This window comes from Dama dama, chromosome 23, assembly GCF_033118175.1.
Source record: "Dama dama isolate Ldn47 chromosome 23, ASM3311817v1, whole genome shotgun sequence".
Lineage (NCBI taxonomy): Eukaryota > Metazoa > Chordata > Mammalia > Artiodactyla > Cervidae > Dama > Dama dama.
This window is the reverse complement of record NC_083703.1, coordinates 58,440,563-58,456,121: the sequence shown is the minus strand read 5'-3', so window position 1 is coordinate 58,456,121 and position 15,559 is coordinate 58,440,563.

The window sequence follows — 15,559 nt, the reverse complement described above, 5'->3', positions numbered from 1 at the left end:
AACCTCATGAACAGAAGAGCCTTGCAGGCTATAGACCATAGGGTCAAAAAGAGTCAAACATGACTGAAAAAGCAACTTAGCACAAGCGCATTCCCTTCTAAGACAGGAAGGACAGATGAGGAACTGTTGAGGTAGAATCAAAATTGGTCCATACAAGAGCAGCAGAGACAAAGGAAAGACAGGCTCTAGAACCAGGAAGTCTCAATAGCTTTTAACACTACATAGAAATAACAGGGAACAAAATCTGGGAACCACATGCCTGCAAAAATTCAGGAGAGTTCATCACACAGGGAAATGAGTAAACTTGTTTGACCTCAGAAAAGCAATGAGGTCAACTTCCCTGCAGAATTATAATACAAAGAAATAAAGGGCAGGATAACTTCCCCACTGAAAGGAGATCATGCCAGCTGGGACCGTCTATTTACAAATGAAGTGGAAGTTAGAAAAAAAAATGATGCAAGACATGAAAAGACAATGCAAGTCAGAATTAGAAAGAATTCAGGAATGAGGTGGCAGAACTCAGGAAAGAATTAGAAATAAAAGAAAACAATAAGTACAGAAATAAAGAGTAAACTAGAAGAAACACATGTATAAATACAGCAAATGATGCCATAAAAGAAATAGAACATGAGAGGGAGAACATTTTTAAACTCAGAAACACAGCCAGGGGGGTGCAAAGGGAACAGAGTTACATTCCTGCCCCAAACAACAGAAAAGCCAAACAAAATACTTGAAACCATAATTTTCAGACATTGGAAAATAGGCAGCACAGGACAGTGAGTCCCTGAGAAAAAAAAAGAGAAAACAAACCCCGTGGTGAGCCCAGCTTATTGACTGAAGAGATTCCAGGGCACAGAGCTAGGAGGAAGAACCCAAATGGCTTGGCAACCTCCTCGGGTTAAGATCCAGTCGACAATTCAGGGAGGTCAGAATTGCTAGAACTCACAACAGTGGAGCAGCAGAGGGCTGCACAGAGACAACATTCCCTAAGTCTACAAAGAGTTTCTCTCAAGTCTTCAGGTAAGTACTGATCAGTGCATGCATGCAAAGGAATGTCCTAAAGCTCAGGGCAGAACCACCAGAAAGGAACAGGTAGAACAATTGCTGGAGCTCACACAGGGGTGGGAATAATTCATGTTGTCACCAGCCAGGATGGAAAAACCCAGGAACACACAGGACATTGCACAGAGGACTCAGAAGGGAGCTGCCTCCTTCCCTGGGCAGAAGCAGCTCAGACTCTTCTGGTCCCGTCTAACAAAGACTGTAAACAACCTTCAATAGGATCAAAACCTTTCCACAAAATGTGATTGTATTCCAGAACAAAGCACATCGGTTAAGAGAACACAAAACTATCCAGCACCCTCAATGAGGTGAAATCTATCATTCCGATTTTAAAAGCAGGAAAATAACGAGGAAAAAAAAGCTAATCAATAGACAAAGGTAATAGGATTAGTAGGTGAGTTTTGAAAAGCTATTGTTTCTACATTCTGTATGTTCAAGAAGATAGAAGAGGGGGAGGAGCCAAGATGGCGGAGGAGTAGGACGGGGAGACCACTTTCTCTCCTACAAATTCATCAAAAGAATAACTGAACGCAGAGCAAACTTCGCAAAACAACTTCTGAGCGCTAGCTGAGGTCATCAGGCGCCCAGAAAAGCAGCCCATTGTCTTCGAAAGGAGGTAGGACAAAATATAAAAGATAAAAAGTGAGACAAAAGAGCTAAGGACGGAGATCCGTCCCGGGAGCTCTTAGGCGGCATTGCTTGGGGTAGGGTCCGGGCCTGAGTGCCCTGAGGACAATCGGAGGGAGCTTCTGTGAGTTGCCAACATGAACTGTGGGAGACCAAAAGAGAGAGAGTAAATTAACCGGCCCGAACACACTGCCGGCCGTTCGCAGAACAAAGAGACCAAGAGGGTCCAGAGAGGAGCTCGCAGGCTGCGGACCGGCCCAGCTCCGCCGGAGGCAGGAGGCAGGGGGGAGGGGAAGGTCGCGGCGAGACCCAGGGCGCAGGCACCCGACCGGCGCGGGCGGGGACTGGGGCTGGGGACGCGGAGGGCAGAAGGCGCGCGCACCCGACTGGCACCAGCAGAAACTGAGACTGGGTCCGCAGAAGGGAGGGGGCGCGCCACACCTGGGGAGAGTGCGCCCACCAAGCCCCTGGCTGCCTGGACCGCTCTGACGGGGAAGGCACAGAGAGCAGGCGCAGCTTTTCCTTCCGCGCTTTTGTGGAACACCCGAGGGCTGGAACCTCGCGCAGCGCGGGGCGCGCTCCATATAGAACAGCCGGGAGCCTGAGCGGCGCAGACGCAGAGAGCAGCGTCGGCCCCTCCCGGCAGCGCCAGCCCGTCCCCGCGGCGCAAGCCCGTTCCTGCAGCGCAAGCCCCTCCCCGCGGAGCGACGGAACTAGCTACCTGAATAAGAGTCCACCTCCGCCCGCCTGTGTCAGGGCGGAAATGAGGCTCTGAAGAGACCGGCAAACAGAAGCCAAATAAACAAAGGGAACCGCTTCAGAAGGGACTGGTGCAACAGATTAAAATCCCTCTAGGAAACATTGACTACACCGGAGGAGCCTGTAGATATCGAGAAGCGTAAGCTGGAACGAGGAGCTATCTGAAACTGAGCCGAACCCACACTGACCGCAACAGCTCCAGAGAAACTCCTAGATATAATTTTACTTTTTTCTCTCTCTTTTTCTTTTTTCTTTTTTATTTTTTCTCTTTTATTTTCCTTTAAAATCCCGTATTACTCCCCCATTACTCCTTAACTTTCATTTCCATAGACTTTTACGATTTTTTAATTAGGGGGAAAAAAAATTTTTTTTTCTTTTTTTTTTTCTTTTTCTTTCTTTTTTTTCTTTCCTTTTTCTCTTCTATTTTCTATTTTTCTTTTTCTCTTATTTCTTTTAAAGTCCTCTAGTACTCCTCTACTACTCCTTAATTTTCATTTTCAATACACTATAACCTTACCAAAAAAAAAAAAAGAAGAGAAGCCCTATTTTTAAACCGAAGATTATTCTCTCCCAATCTTGACTCTCTGTTTTCTACCTCAGAACACCTCTATTTCCTCCTTTCCCCTTCTCTTCCCAATCCAATTCTGTGAAGCTTTGTAGGTGACTGGGCTACGGAGAACACTCTGGGAACAGACAGCTGCGTAGATCTGTCTCTCTCCTCTTGAGTCCCCCTTTTTCTCCTCCTGTTCATCTCTATCTCCCTCCTCCCTCTCCTCTTCTTCATGTGACTCTGTGAACCTCTCTGGGTGTCCCTAACGGGGGAGAATCTTTTAGCCATTAACCTATAAGTTTTCTTATCAGGGCTGTATAGTTGGAGAAGTTCTGAGACTACAGGAAGAATAAAACTGAAATCCAGAGGCAGGAGACTTAAGCCCAAAACCTGAGAACACCAGAAAACTCCTGACTACAAGGAACTTTAAGTAATAAGTGACTGTCCAAAAGCCTCCATACCTACACTGAAACCAACCACCACACAAGAGCCAATAAGTTTTAGAGCAAGACATACCACGCAAATTCTCCAGCAACGCAGGAACATAGCCCTGAACATCAACATACAGGCTGCCCAAGGTCACACCTAACACATAGACCCATCTCAAAACTCATTACTGGGCACTCCATTGCTCTCCAAAGAGAAGAAATCAAGTTCCACGCACCAGAACACTGATGCAAGCTTCCCTAACCAGGAAACCTTGACAAGCCAATCGTCTAACCCCACCCACTGGGTTAATCCTCCACAACAAAAAGGAACCACAGACCTCCAGAATACAGAAAGCCCACTCCAGATACAGCAATCTAAACAAGATGAAAAGGCAAAGAAATACCCAACAGGTAAAGGAACATGAAAAATGCCCACCAAGTCAAACAAAAGAGGAGGAGATAGGGAATCTACCTGAAAAAGAATTTAGAATAATGATAATAAAAATGATCCAAAATCTTGAAAACAAAATGGAGTTACAGATAAATAGCCTGGAAACAAATATTGAGAAGATTCAAGAACTGTTTAATAAAGACCTAGAAGAAATAAAAAAGAGTCACTTACAAATGAATAATGCAATGAATGAGATCAAAAACACTTTGGAGGGAACCAAGAGTAGAATAACGGAGGCAGAAGATAGGATAAGTGAGGTAGAAGATAAAATGGTGGAAATAAATGAAGCAGAGAGGAAAAAAGAAAAAAGGATTAAAAGAAATGAGGACAACCTCAGGGACCTCTGGGACACTGTGAAACGCCCCAACATTCGAATCATAGGAGTTCCAGAAGAAGAAGACAAAAAGAAAGGCCATGAGAAAATACTCAAGGAGATAATAGCTGAAAACTTCCCTAAAATGGGGAAGGAAATAGCCACCCAAATCCAAGAAACCCAGAGAGTCCCAAACAGGATAAACCCAAGGTGAAACACCCCAAGACACATATTAATCAAATTAACAAAGATCAAACACAAAGAACAAATATTAAAAGCAGCAAGGGAAAAACAACAAATAACACACAAAGGGATTCCCATAAGGATAACAGCTGATCTATCAATAGAAACCCTCCAGGCCAGAAGGGAATGGCAGGACGTACTGAAAGTAATGAAAGAGAATAACCTACAACCTAGATTACTGTATCCAGCAAGGATCTCATTCAGATATGAAGGAGAATTCAAAAGCTTTACAGATAAGCAAAAGCTGAGAGAATTCAGCACCACCAAACCAGCTCTTCAACAAATGCTAAAGGATCTTCTCTAGACAGGAAATGCAGAAAGGGTGTATAAACGTGAACCCAAAACAACAAAGTAAATGGCAACGGGACCACACCTATCAATAATTACCCTAAATGTAAATGGGTTGAATGCCCCAACCAAAAGACAAAGATTGGCTGAATGGATACAAAAACAAGACCCCTATTTATGCTGTCTACAAGAGACCCACCTCAAAACAAGAGACACATACAGACTAAAAGTGAAGGGCTGGAAAAAAATATTTCATGCAAACAGAGACCAAAAGAAAGCAGGAGTCGCAATACTCATATCAGATAAAATAGACTTTCAAATAAAGGAAGTGAAAAGAGACAAAGAAGGACACTACATAATGATCAAAGGATCAATCCAAGAAGAAGATATAACAATTATATATGCACCCAACATAGGAGCACCGCAATATGTACGGCAAACGCTAACAAGTATGAAAGAGGAAATTAATAGTAACACAATAATAGTGGGAGACTTTAATACCCCACTCACAACTATGGATAGATCAACTAAACAGAAAATTAACAAGGAAACACAAACCTTAAATGACACAATGGACCAGCTAGACCTAATTGATATCTATAGGACATTTCACCCCAAAACAATCAACTTCACCTTTTTCTCAAGTGCACACGGAACATTCTCCAGAATAGATCACATCCTGGGCCATAAATCTGGTCTTGGAAAATTCAAAAAAATTGAAATCATTCCAGTCATCTTTTCTGACCACAGTGCAGTAAGATTAGATCTCAGTTACAGGGAAAAAAATTGTTAAAACTTCAAACATATGGAGGCTAAATAACACGCTTCTGAATAACCAACAAATCATAGAAGAAATCAAAAAAGAAATCAAAATATGTATAGAAATGAATGAAAATGAAAACACAACAACCCAAAACCTATGGGACACTGTAAAAGCAGTGCTAAGGGGAAGGTTCATAGCATTACAGGCTTACATCAAGAAACAGGAAAAAAACCAATTAAATAACCTAACTCTACACCTAAAGCAATTAGAGAAGGAAGAAATGAAGAACCCCAGAGTTAGCAGAAGGAAAGAAATCTTAAAAATCAGGGCAGAAATAAATGCAAAAGAAACTAAAGAGACCATAGCAAAAATCAACACAGCTAAAAGCTGGTTTTTTGAAAAAATAAACAAAATTGACAAACCATTAGCAAGACTCATTAAGAAACAAAGAGAGAAAAACCAAATTAACAAAATTAGAAATGAAAATGGAGAGATCACAACAGACAACACTGAAATACAAAGGATCATATGAGACTACTACCAGCAGCTCTATGCCAATAAAATGGACAACTTGGATGAAATGGACAAATTCTTAGAAAAGTATAACTTTCCAAAACTGAACCAGGAAGAAATAGAAGATCTTAACAGACCCATCACAAGCAAGGAAATCGAAACTGTCATCAAAAATCTTCCAGCAAACAAAAGCCCAGGACCAGATGGCTTCACAGCTGAATTCTACCAAAAATTTAGAGAAGAACTAACACCTATCTTACTCAAACTCTTCCAGAAAATTGCAGAAGAAGGTAAGCTTCCAAACTCATTCTATGAGGCCACCATCACCCTAATTCCAAAACCAGACAAAGATGCCACAAAAAAAGAAAACTACAGGCCAATATCACTGATGAACATAGATGCAAAAATCCTTAACAAAATTCTAGCAAACAGAATCCAACAACATATTAAAAAAATCATACACCATGACCAAGTGGGCTTTATCCCAGGAATGCAAGGATTCTTTAATATCTGCAAATCAATCAATGTAATACACCACATTAACAAATTGAAAGATAAAAACCATATGATTATCTCAATAGATGCAGAGAAAGCCTTTGACAAAATTCAACACTCATTTATGATTAAAACTCTCCAAAAAGCAGGAATAGAAGGAACATACCTCAACATAATAAAAGCTATATATGACAAACCCACAGCAAGCATCACCCTCAATGGTGAAAAATTGAAGGCATTTCCCCTGAAATCAGGAACAAGACAAGGGTGCCCACTCTCACCACTGCTATTCAACATAGTGTTGGAAGTTCTGGCCACAGCAATCAGAGCAGAAAAAGAAGTAAAAGGAATCCAAATAGGAAAAGAAGAAGTAAAACTCTCACTGTTTGCAGATGACATGATCCTCTACATAGAAAACCCTAAAGATTCTACCAGAAAATTACTAGAGCTAATCAATGAATATAGTAAAGTTGCAGGATATAAAATTAACACACAGAAATCCCTTGCATTCCTATATACTAACAATGAAAAAACAGACAGAGAAATTAAGGAAACAATACCATTCACCATTGCAACAAAAAGAATAAAATACTTAGGAGTATATCTACCTAAAGAAACAAAGGACCTATACATAGAAAACTATAAAACACTGATGAAAGAAATCAAAGAGGACACAAACAGATGGAGAAACATACCGTGTTCATGGATTGGAAGAATTAATATTGTCAAAATGGCTATTCTACCCAAAGCAGTCTATAGATTCAATGCAATCCCTATCAAGCTACCAACGGTATTTTTCACAGAACTAGACCAAAGAATTTCACAATTTGTATGGAAATACAAAAAACCTCAAATAGCCAAAGTAATCTTGAGAAAGAAGAATGGAACTGGAGGAATCAACCTGCCTGACTTCAGACTCTACTACAAAGCCACAGTCATCAAGACAGTATGGTACTGGCACAAAGACAGAAATATAGATCAATGGAACAGAATAGAAAGCCCAGAGATAAATCCACGAACCTATGGACACCTTATCTTTGACAAAGGAGGCAAGGATATACAATGGAAAAAAGACAACCTCTTTAACAAGTGGTGCTGGGAAAACTGGTCAACCACTTGTAAAAGAATGAAACTAGAACACTTTCTAACACCATACACAAAAATAAACTCAAAATGGATTAAAGATCTAAATGTAAGACCAGAAACTATAAAACTCCTAGAGGAGAACATAGGCAAAACACTCTCCGACATAAATCACAGCAAGATCCTCTATGACCCACCTCCCAGAATATTGGAAATAAAAGCAAAACTAAACAAATGGGACCTAATGAAACTTAAAAGCTTTTGCACTACAAAGGAAACTATAAGTAAGGTGAAAAGACAGCCCTCAGATTGGGAGAAAATAATAGCAAATGAAGAAACAGACAAAGGATTAATCTCAAAAATATACAAGCAACTCCTGCAGCTCAATTCCAGACAAATAAATGACCCAATCAAAAAATGGGCCAAAGAACTAAACAGACATTTCTCCAAAGAAGACATACAGATGGCTAACAAACACATGAAAAGATGCTTAACATCACTCATTATTAGAGAAATGCAAATCAAAACCACAAAGAAGTACCATTACACGCCAGTCAGGATGGCTGCTATCCAAAAGTCTACAAGCAATAAATGCTGGAGAGGGTGTGGAGAAAAGGGAACCCTCTTACACTGTTGGTGGGAATGCAAACTAGTACAGCCGCTATGGAAAACAGTGTGGAGATTTCTTAAAAAACTGGAAATAGAACTGCCATATGACCCAGCAATCCCACTTCTGGGCATACACACTGAGGAAACCAGATCTGAAAGAGACACGTGCACCCCAATGTTCATCGCAGCACTGTTTATAATAGCCAGGACATGGAAGCAACCTAGATGCCCATCAGCAGATGAATGGATAAGGAAGCTGTGGTACATATACACCATGGAATATTACTCAGCCATTAAAAAGAATTCATTTGAACCAGTCCTAATGAGATGGATGAAGCTGGAGCCCATTATACAGAGTGAAGTAAGCCAGAAAGATAAAGAACATTACAGCATACTGACACATGTATATGGAATTTAGAAAGGTGATAACGATAACCCTATATGCAGAACAGAAAAAGAGACACAGAAATACAGAACAGACTTTTGAACTTTGTGGGAGAATGTGAGGGTGGGATATTTCAAAAAAACAGCATGTATACTATCTATGGTGAAACAGATCACCAGCCCAGGTGGGATGCACAAGACAAGTGCTCCGGCCTGGTGCACTGGGAAGACCCAGAGGAATCGGGTGGAGAGGGAGGTGGGAGGGGGGATCGGGATGGGGAATACATGTAAATCCATGGCTGATTCATATCAATGTATGACAAATCCCACTGGAAAAAAAAATAATAATAATAAAAATAAAGAAAAAAAAAGAAAAAAAAAAAGAAGATAGAAGAAAGCATTAAGGAGATATATAGAAAATATGAAAAAGAGCTCAAACTTGTAGAGATGCAAATATAATATTAGTTGTTGTTCAGTTGCTAAGTTGTATCTGATTCTTTGCAACCCCATGGACTATAGCATGCCAGCCTTTCTGTCCATGGTATTTTCCAGGCAAGAATACTGGTGTGGGTTGCCATTTCCTTCTCCAGGGTATCTTCCTGACCTAGGAATTGAACCCGCATCTGCTTAATTGACAGGCGGGTTCTTTACCACTGAGCCACCAGGGAAGTCTGACATTAAAAATACATAGGATGAGATTGCCAACAGATTAGACACTACCAGAAGAAAATATTAGTGAACTTCAATACATAGCCATGGAAAATATAAAAAATTTAGAGAGAGGAAAACAAACAAAAAGGAGAGATAAAATGCACTTCAGAAAATGTGACAACTATTGAAGACTGGCAAAGAAAATCTAATGAAGAGACAATGAAAGTCCCTGAGGAAGATCACCGCAAAGCAAGGAAACAGAACCAACACTAAAAACAATAATTTAAGAAAACTTTACTGAACACAAGGAGAGGTGAACCTACATATGAAAAGAATGATGGAAATACTTTATATCTTGATCGTGGTGGTAGTTGCATGACTGTGTTAAAACTGATTCAATAGAAAGGGACGATATAAAGAACGAATTTTATTGTTTGTAAACTATACCTCCATTTGAAAAATAATTTGAAATTACATACTGCAAGACTACACGGGGTAAGAATGTGAGTCACCCAGAAGGACCATCACTAAGTCGTATTCAAAAGTAAAATTATAGGACTTTATTTTTTATGTGAGCCATTTTTTTAAAGTCTTTATTGAATTTGTTACAATATTGCTTCTGTTTTATGTTTTGGTTTTATGGCCAAGAGGCATGTGGGATCTTAGCTGCCCAGCCAGGGACCGAACCCTAACCCTCTGCATTGGAAGGCAAAGTCTTAACCACTGGACCACCAGGGAAGTCCTGAAATTGTAGGAAAAGAGAAAAAAAATCCACTGGCCATTTAGGCAAAAGCAGCAAGCCATTTATAAGAGAAAAGAAAATCATCCTGTTTGTTGACAGCAGTTTTTTATGCCACAAGACAATGGCATAGTATTTTTAAGGCATTCAAAGGAAGAAAACACGAACTAAGGATTTTAAATTTCATAAACTGACTTTTATGTAGAAAGGCTACAAACCCATCATCAATGTACAATGGAAATATTGTTCCCATGAGTCCTTCCCAAGGAATCTACTCAAGAATGGGATTCAGACAAGTAAGATAACTACAGAAACCTTGACATAAAGACCGATGTGAGTATTAAACATTGGCTTACTTTTAAACTAGCCATAAAGAGGTCTAAACAGTAGAGAATATAGTATGTAATGACAACTGCTTAATCAACGTGGATCTCATGAAAGCATATGAAACTGGGGAAGACAGCAGGAGAAACATATGCAAAGAGATTTTAAACTGCTCTTGAACTGGACTTCCCTAGTGGTCAAAAGTGGCTAATGCAGGGGTGTTCGATCCCCGGTCAGAAACTAAGATACTGCACACGGCTCAGCGCCACCAAGAAAGCAATAATAAATTAAATAAATAAACTGCTGTCAGTAATTATACTGGTGGTGTTACTATTAAAATTATCTGAGATGGTGAGAGATTTTGTGAGATAAACTAAAGAATAACCATGGGTTATGTTAATTTTGTCATCACCTGTGCCCATGAATATCTGGGTATTAAGTAAAAAATCTGTAGTCAGAGATTTGAATTTGAACATTCTAAGTGCTAAAATTCCCTAATAATAATCAACCTGACAACAATGAGTATCTGACTGACCCAGACTGTGGGGTCAAAATATCATTTCTCATTAAAAGAAATCAGGGCTTCTTGGAGAAATGGCTAATTTGAGGCCCAGTGTTCACAATGGGCCCAGAAAAGCGAAAAAAAAAAGTGTCAGGCTCACGTCAAAGGATAAAACAGCCAACTTCAAGAGGCATCCAGTAGCTGAAAGCAAGACAGTTTGAATTTCAAAGGGAAATTATTTGTAATGGATTAAAACCTAGCAAATATTTTCAGATCTATGAGCTTATGCTGACATTTAAAAAGGAAAGTTGGTCATCTTTGAAGGATGATAAGAGATCAATTCCTTATCTTGGAAACTGATACATGGAGAAGAATCAGGTATTTATCGTGTCTTTCTCTTATGAACAAGTGTTGCTGTTCAGTCACCCAGTCATACCCAACCCTTTGTGACCCCATGGACTGCAGCATGCCAGGCCTCTCTGTCCCTCACCACCTCCCAAAGTTTGCCCAAGTTCATGTCCATTGCATCAGTGATCCATCCAGCCATCTCATCCTCTGACGCCCTCTTCTTCTGCCCTCAATCTTTCCCAGCATCAGAGAAATGACATGAACGGTACCCCCTGGGTAATTGGATAGTAGATGAGGGAAAACAACTCTTTATAAAAATATTGCAGTTAATGAAGAAGAAATTGCAAAACTAAAATATGACCATTCTGCAACCCCCAGGGGATTAATGGTTCTAGGCAAAGAGCGTCAGTTTCTGCTAGCATCAGAAAAAAGAGACATTAGGAAAAAAGAAACATCAGATAAGGTTTGTCTCTTGATGGAAGAACACAGCCTCAAAACTACCCTGGTGGTCCAGTGGTTAGGAATCTGCCTTCCAATGCAGATGATTGGGTTCTATCCCTGGTGAGGGAACTAAGATTCCACATCCTAAGGGGTAACTAAGCCTGTGTACTACAACTACTAAACCCACAAATCCAGAGCCTGTGCATTGCACTAAACATGAAGCAGAGTGGAAAAAAAAGAAAAAAAAAAAAAAGGAACACAGCATCACCTGAGTTCAAGCTAAAAAGTTTGAACCTGAGTCTGATCAAGCTGCTGGACCAGCTTCCAATTTGGAAAAGAACATACAGAGAACAAAGAACATGTTAAACTGCCCAGAGTTTGCAACCAGCCAAACCCAGACTGTGGGAGACTCTTCAGGTCAATTTTCTTAGATTCTTCCAGATTGTGACAAAAAAAAATTTTTTTTCAGGTGAGGCTTTATTGGGGTCCCTGCTGCATCAAAGGGAGAGAGAAAGATTGTGACAAATTAAAGGGCAAAAGAGGGGGGGGGGGCAATGGAAGACAAAACTATAGATTAAAAGAGACTTAAAAGACAAAACCGGATTTTTTAACGGGCAAGAAGACTAACCCGCAGTGGCTAGGGCAGCGTACCTGGGTAACAAAACTACAAAGTAAGACAAAAAAGAGACTGCTGTAGAAGGCAAATAATGGCTGCTTTTGGAAGAGGGGTTGGGATACATGGACCACCTTTGAGGGCAGAAGGTGAAGTTTTGCTTCTTTATCCAGGTGAGGCTCCAGGGATGTTTTCCTTACAGCAGTTTGTTCACTTATACAGTTGCTTGGTGTGGTTTTCACTCTGTTTTATTTTACAGTAAGAAAAGGTTAAAATCCTGCATATACAAAGTCACCCTGATGGTATTGGTTGTTGTCATTGTTCAGTGGCTCAGTCGTGTCTGACTCATTGTGACTCCATGGACTGCACCATGCCAGGCTTTCCTGTCCTTCACCATCTCCTGGAGTTTGCTCAGAATCATGCCCATTGAGTCGATGATGCCATCCAACCATCTCATCCTCTCGCCCCCTTCTCCCCCTGCCTTCAATCTCCCCCAGCATCAGGGTCTTTTCCAGTGAGCCAACTCTTCGCATCATGTGGCCGAAGTACTGGAGCTTCAGCTTTAGCATCAGTCCTTCCAGTGAATATTCAAGATTAATGGTACTACAACCCACTTCAAGTATTCTTGCCTGGAAAATCCTATGGACAGAGAAGCCTGGAAGGCTATAGTCCTAAGAGTTGGACACCACTGGGCAACTTCACTTTTCACTTTGAAGACACATGTACTGGAAGGACAGAAGAAAACACGCTGAAACAGTGACCATGATCACCTCTGAGGGGGAGGATTCTTCCTTGTGCTTTTCCATATTTCCCGCAGTGGCCGTCTTAGTGGGAGAATAAGTCGTACGTCTGTTTTCTACTTGTTTCATCTTTGAGCTTTTAATTGGCTGTCCTTGAGGGAGGAAAGGTCTGTATTTGGATTTTTCTGTCTTGTTAACCATGATGTTCCCCCACATATAGAACTGTTGCTGGGATATAAAGGACAGTCGATACATATTAATTGACCAAAAGAACAAATGGATGGTTCAGGAATGTCTAAACATCCTGGAAGGGGAAAAATAATTGGCACCCTCACCTCAGTTTCTTTTTCCAGAAACAATTACTTCATCTATCAGAACTCATCGCCGCCTTCCCACCTGATGCTAGAGGTCCCCGGCTGTATCATCACGGCCTCATTAAGTGCTGGTCCCTCTGAGAGCAGACAGCTGGCCTCAGAGACACCTCTGGGTGCACTCTTGCTGACAAGCCACCCCCACAGAGGAAACATCATGGGTGAAAACGGCTGTCCCACCTGAGAGTCCAGGGACTCCTCGAATCGCAACAGACACCCAGCAGACCCCAAGGCAGGTGGCACTCTGTTCCTGTGTGTCCCAAGGAGTTTGAGACACTGCTCCTGATGACGCCTCTCTCCCTGGATGGTAGACACCCTCCTTCTGTCTGTGTCTTCACACGGGAGACAGAGAGAGCCTCTCTCCCATCTTGTTTTACAAGCGCACTAACCTCACTGTGGCAAGCATGGACATGAACCATGCTGACCCCAGTAGCAACTCTGCCTCTGTGTCCTGGTCTGTGGAACAGAAATTAAACATCAACTCCATGGGCTTCTTGGAGGATTGCAACACATAAGCAGGGCTTATCTGGTGGCTCAGTGGTAAAGAATCCACCTGCCAATGCAGAAGTCAGTCAGTCAGTTCCGTTGCTCAGTCGTGTCTGACTCTTTGCAACCCTATGGACTGCAGCACGCCAGGCTTCCCTGTTCATCACCAACTCCCGGAGCTTGCTCAAACTCATGTCCATTGCGTTGGTGATGCCATCCAACCATCTCATCCTCTGTCGTCCCCTTCTCCTCCCACCTTCAATCTTTCCCAGCATCAGAGTCTTTTCCAATGAGTTAGTTCTTTGGGTCAGGTGGCCAAAGTATTGGAGCATCAGCTTCAGTATCAGTCCTTTCAATGAATATTTAGGACTTATTTCCCTCAGGATTGACTGGTTTGATCTCCTTGAAGTCCAAGGGACTCTCAAGAGTCTTCTCCAACACCACAGTTCAAAAGCATCAATTCTTTGGCGCTCAGCTTTCTTTATGGTCCAACTCCCACATCCATACGTGATCCAATGCAGGAGACACTGATTCAATCTCTGATTCGGGAAGATGTCCTAGAGAAGGAAATAGCAAATCACTCCAGTATTCTTGCCTGGGAAATTCCATGGACAGAGAAGCCTGGTGGTCTACAGTCCATGAGACTGCAAAGAGTTGGACACAACTAAGATATGAAACAACAACATGTAAGGAGCCTGGTACATAGCAACTGCTCAATAAACAGTAGTCATTGTGATGGCTGATGTGGCTACTGGCTTTCCAGATGTGAATATGGGATTCCTTTCAGTTTTTAAACTGGTTAATTGGCTACTGAAAACATTTTGGAAATAACCTAGTAAAATACAATTCACTTCTGGTTCATTAGCGATTCACCCTTTATTAGTTTTCAACCTGGTAAATTTTACAACCTACCCTCCTTTTTTCCATTCCATTTTGTGGCTCGTGATAAATTTAGCCAGCATTACTCTATTTCTCCATCTGGCATGTTCATAAGTATTATTTAACTCTGTGAAGTGTTATGGGACTGCTTGGAATGAAAGTTACTTTGCAAATGGAAGTGAAGTTGACATATTTAAAACCTCCAGTGTGGACAGAGGGTACAAGGAAAAGGGACACTTAGCTGTTCTTGGGACTGGTCTTAGACAGACCTCCTGTCTTCCTGCCTGGTTGGCCAAGATAATATGACTAAAATGTCCCTGGGAAGAAAAATGTGCTTTGATGCTTATGATGCAAATTGAAAATGAAGAGATAATAGGAGAGCACAGAGTCCCTGGATTTCCCTCTGCTCTTCCCTCAGGTTATGACAGGGACACACAGACATTTTTGCAAGATCTATTTCCACATCTGAAAAAATAAGAGTTTTTCATTGGCGGTAGAGGGAGTGATAGGAAGGGAGCCAGTCCCTGCTGTCCAGATGGATTTGGGGCTGGGATATAAGAAATGATAGATCTGAAAAATAAAACAAGCGAAAGTGCTTTTAGTCAAAGAAACAAACATCAGTGTAGAATGGTGACTGGCCACAAACCTGCTTGGTATCAACTCTTCTGCAAGTGGGGAGCCAGGCCAGGCAACTAACTGGACATTTTTGGAGGCCCTCGTTGTAGGTTTGAAGGGCTTTTCTCACTTCTCTCCCCTGGGATGTCCAGAGCAGCTGCCAGACCAGACGATGCGAATTAGAAGACATGTTCCCTGGGAGGAGTCTGCCCCACACTCTGCCCAGGCTGGACCTACACCCTCAGCTGAGCCCTGAGGATGCAGAGAGGGAAGCCATGCATG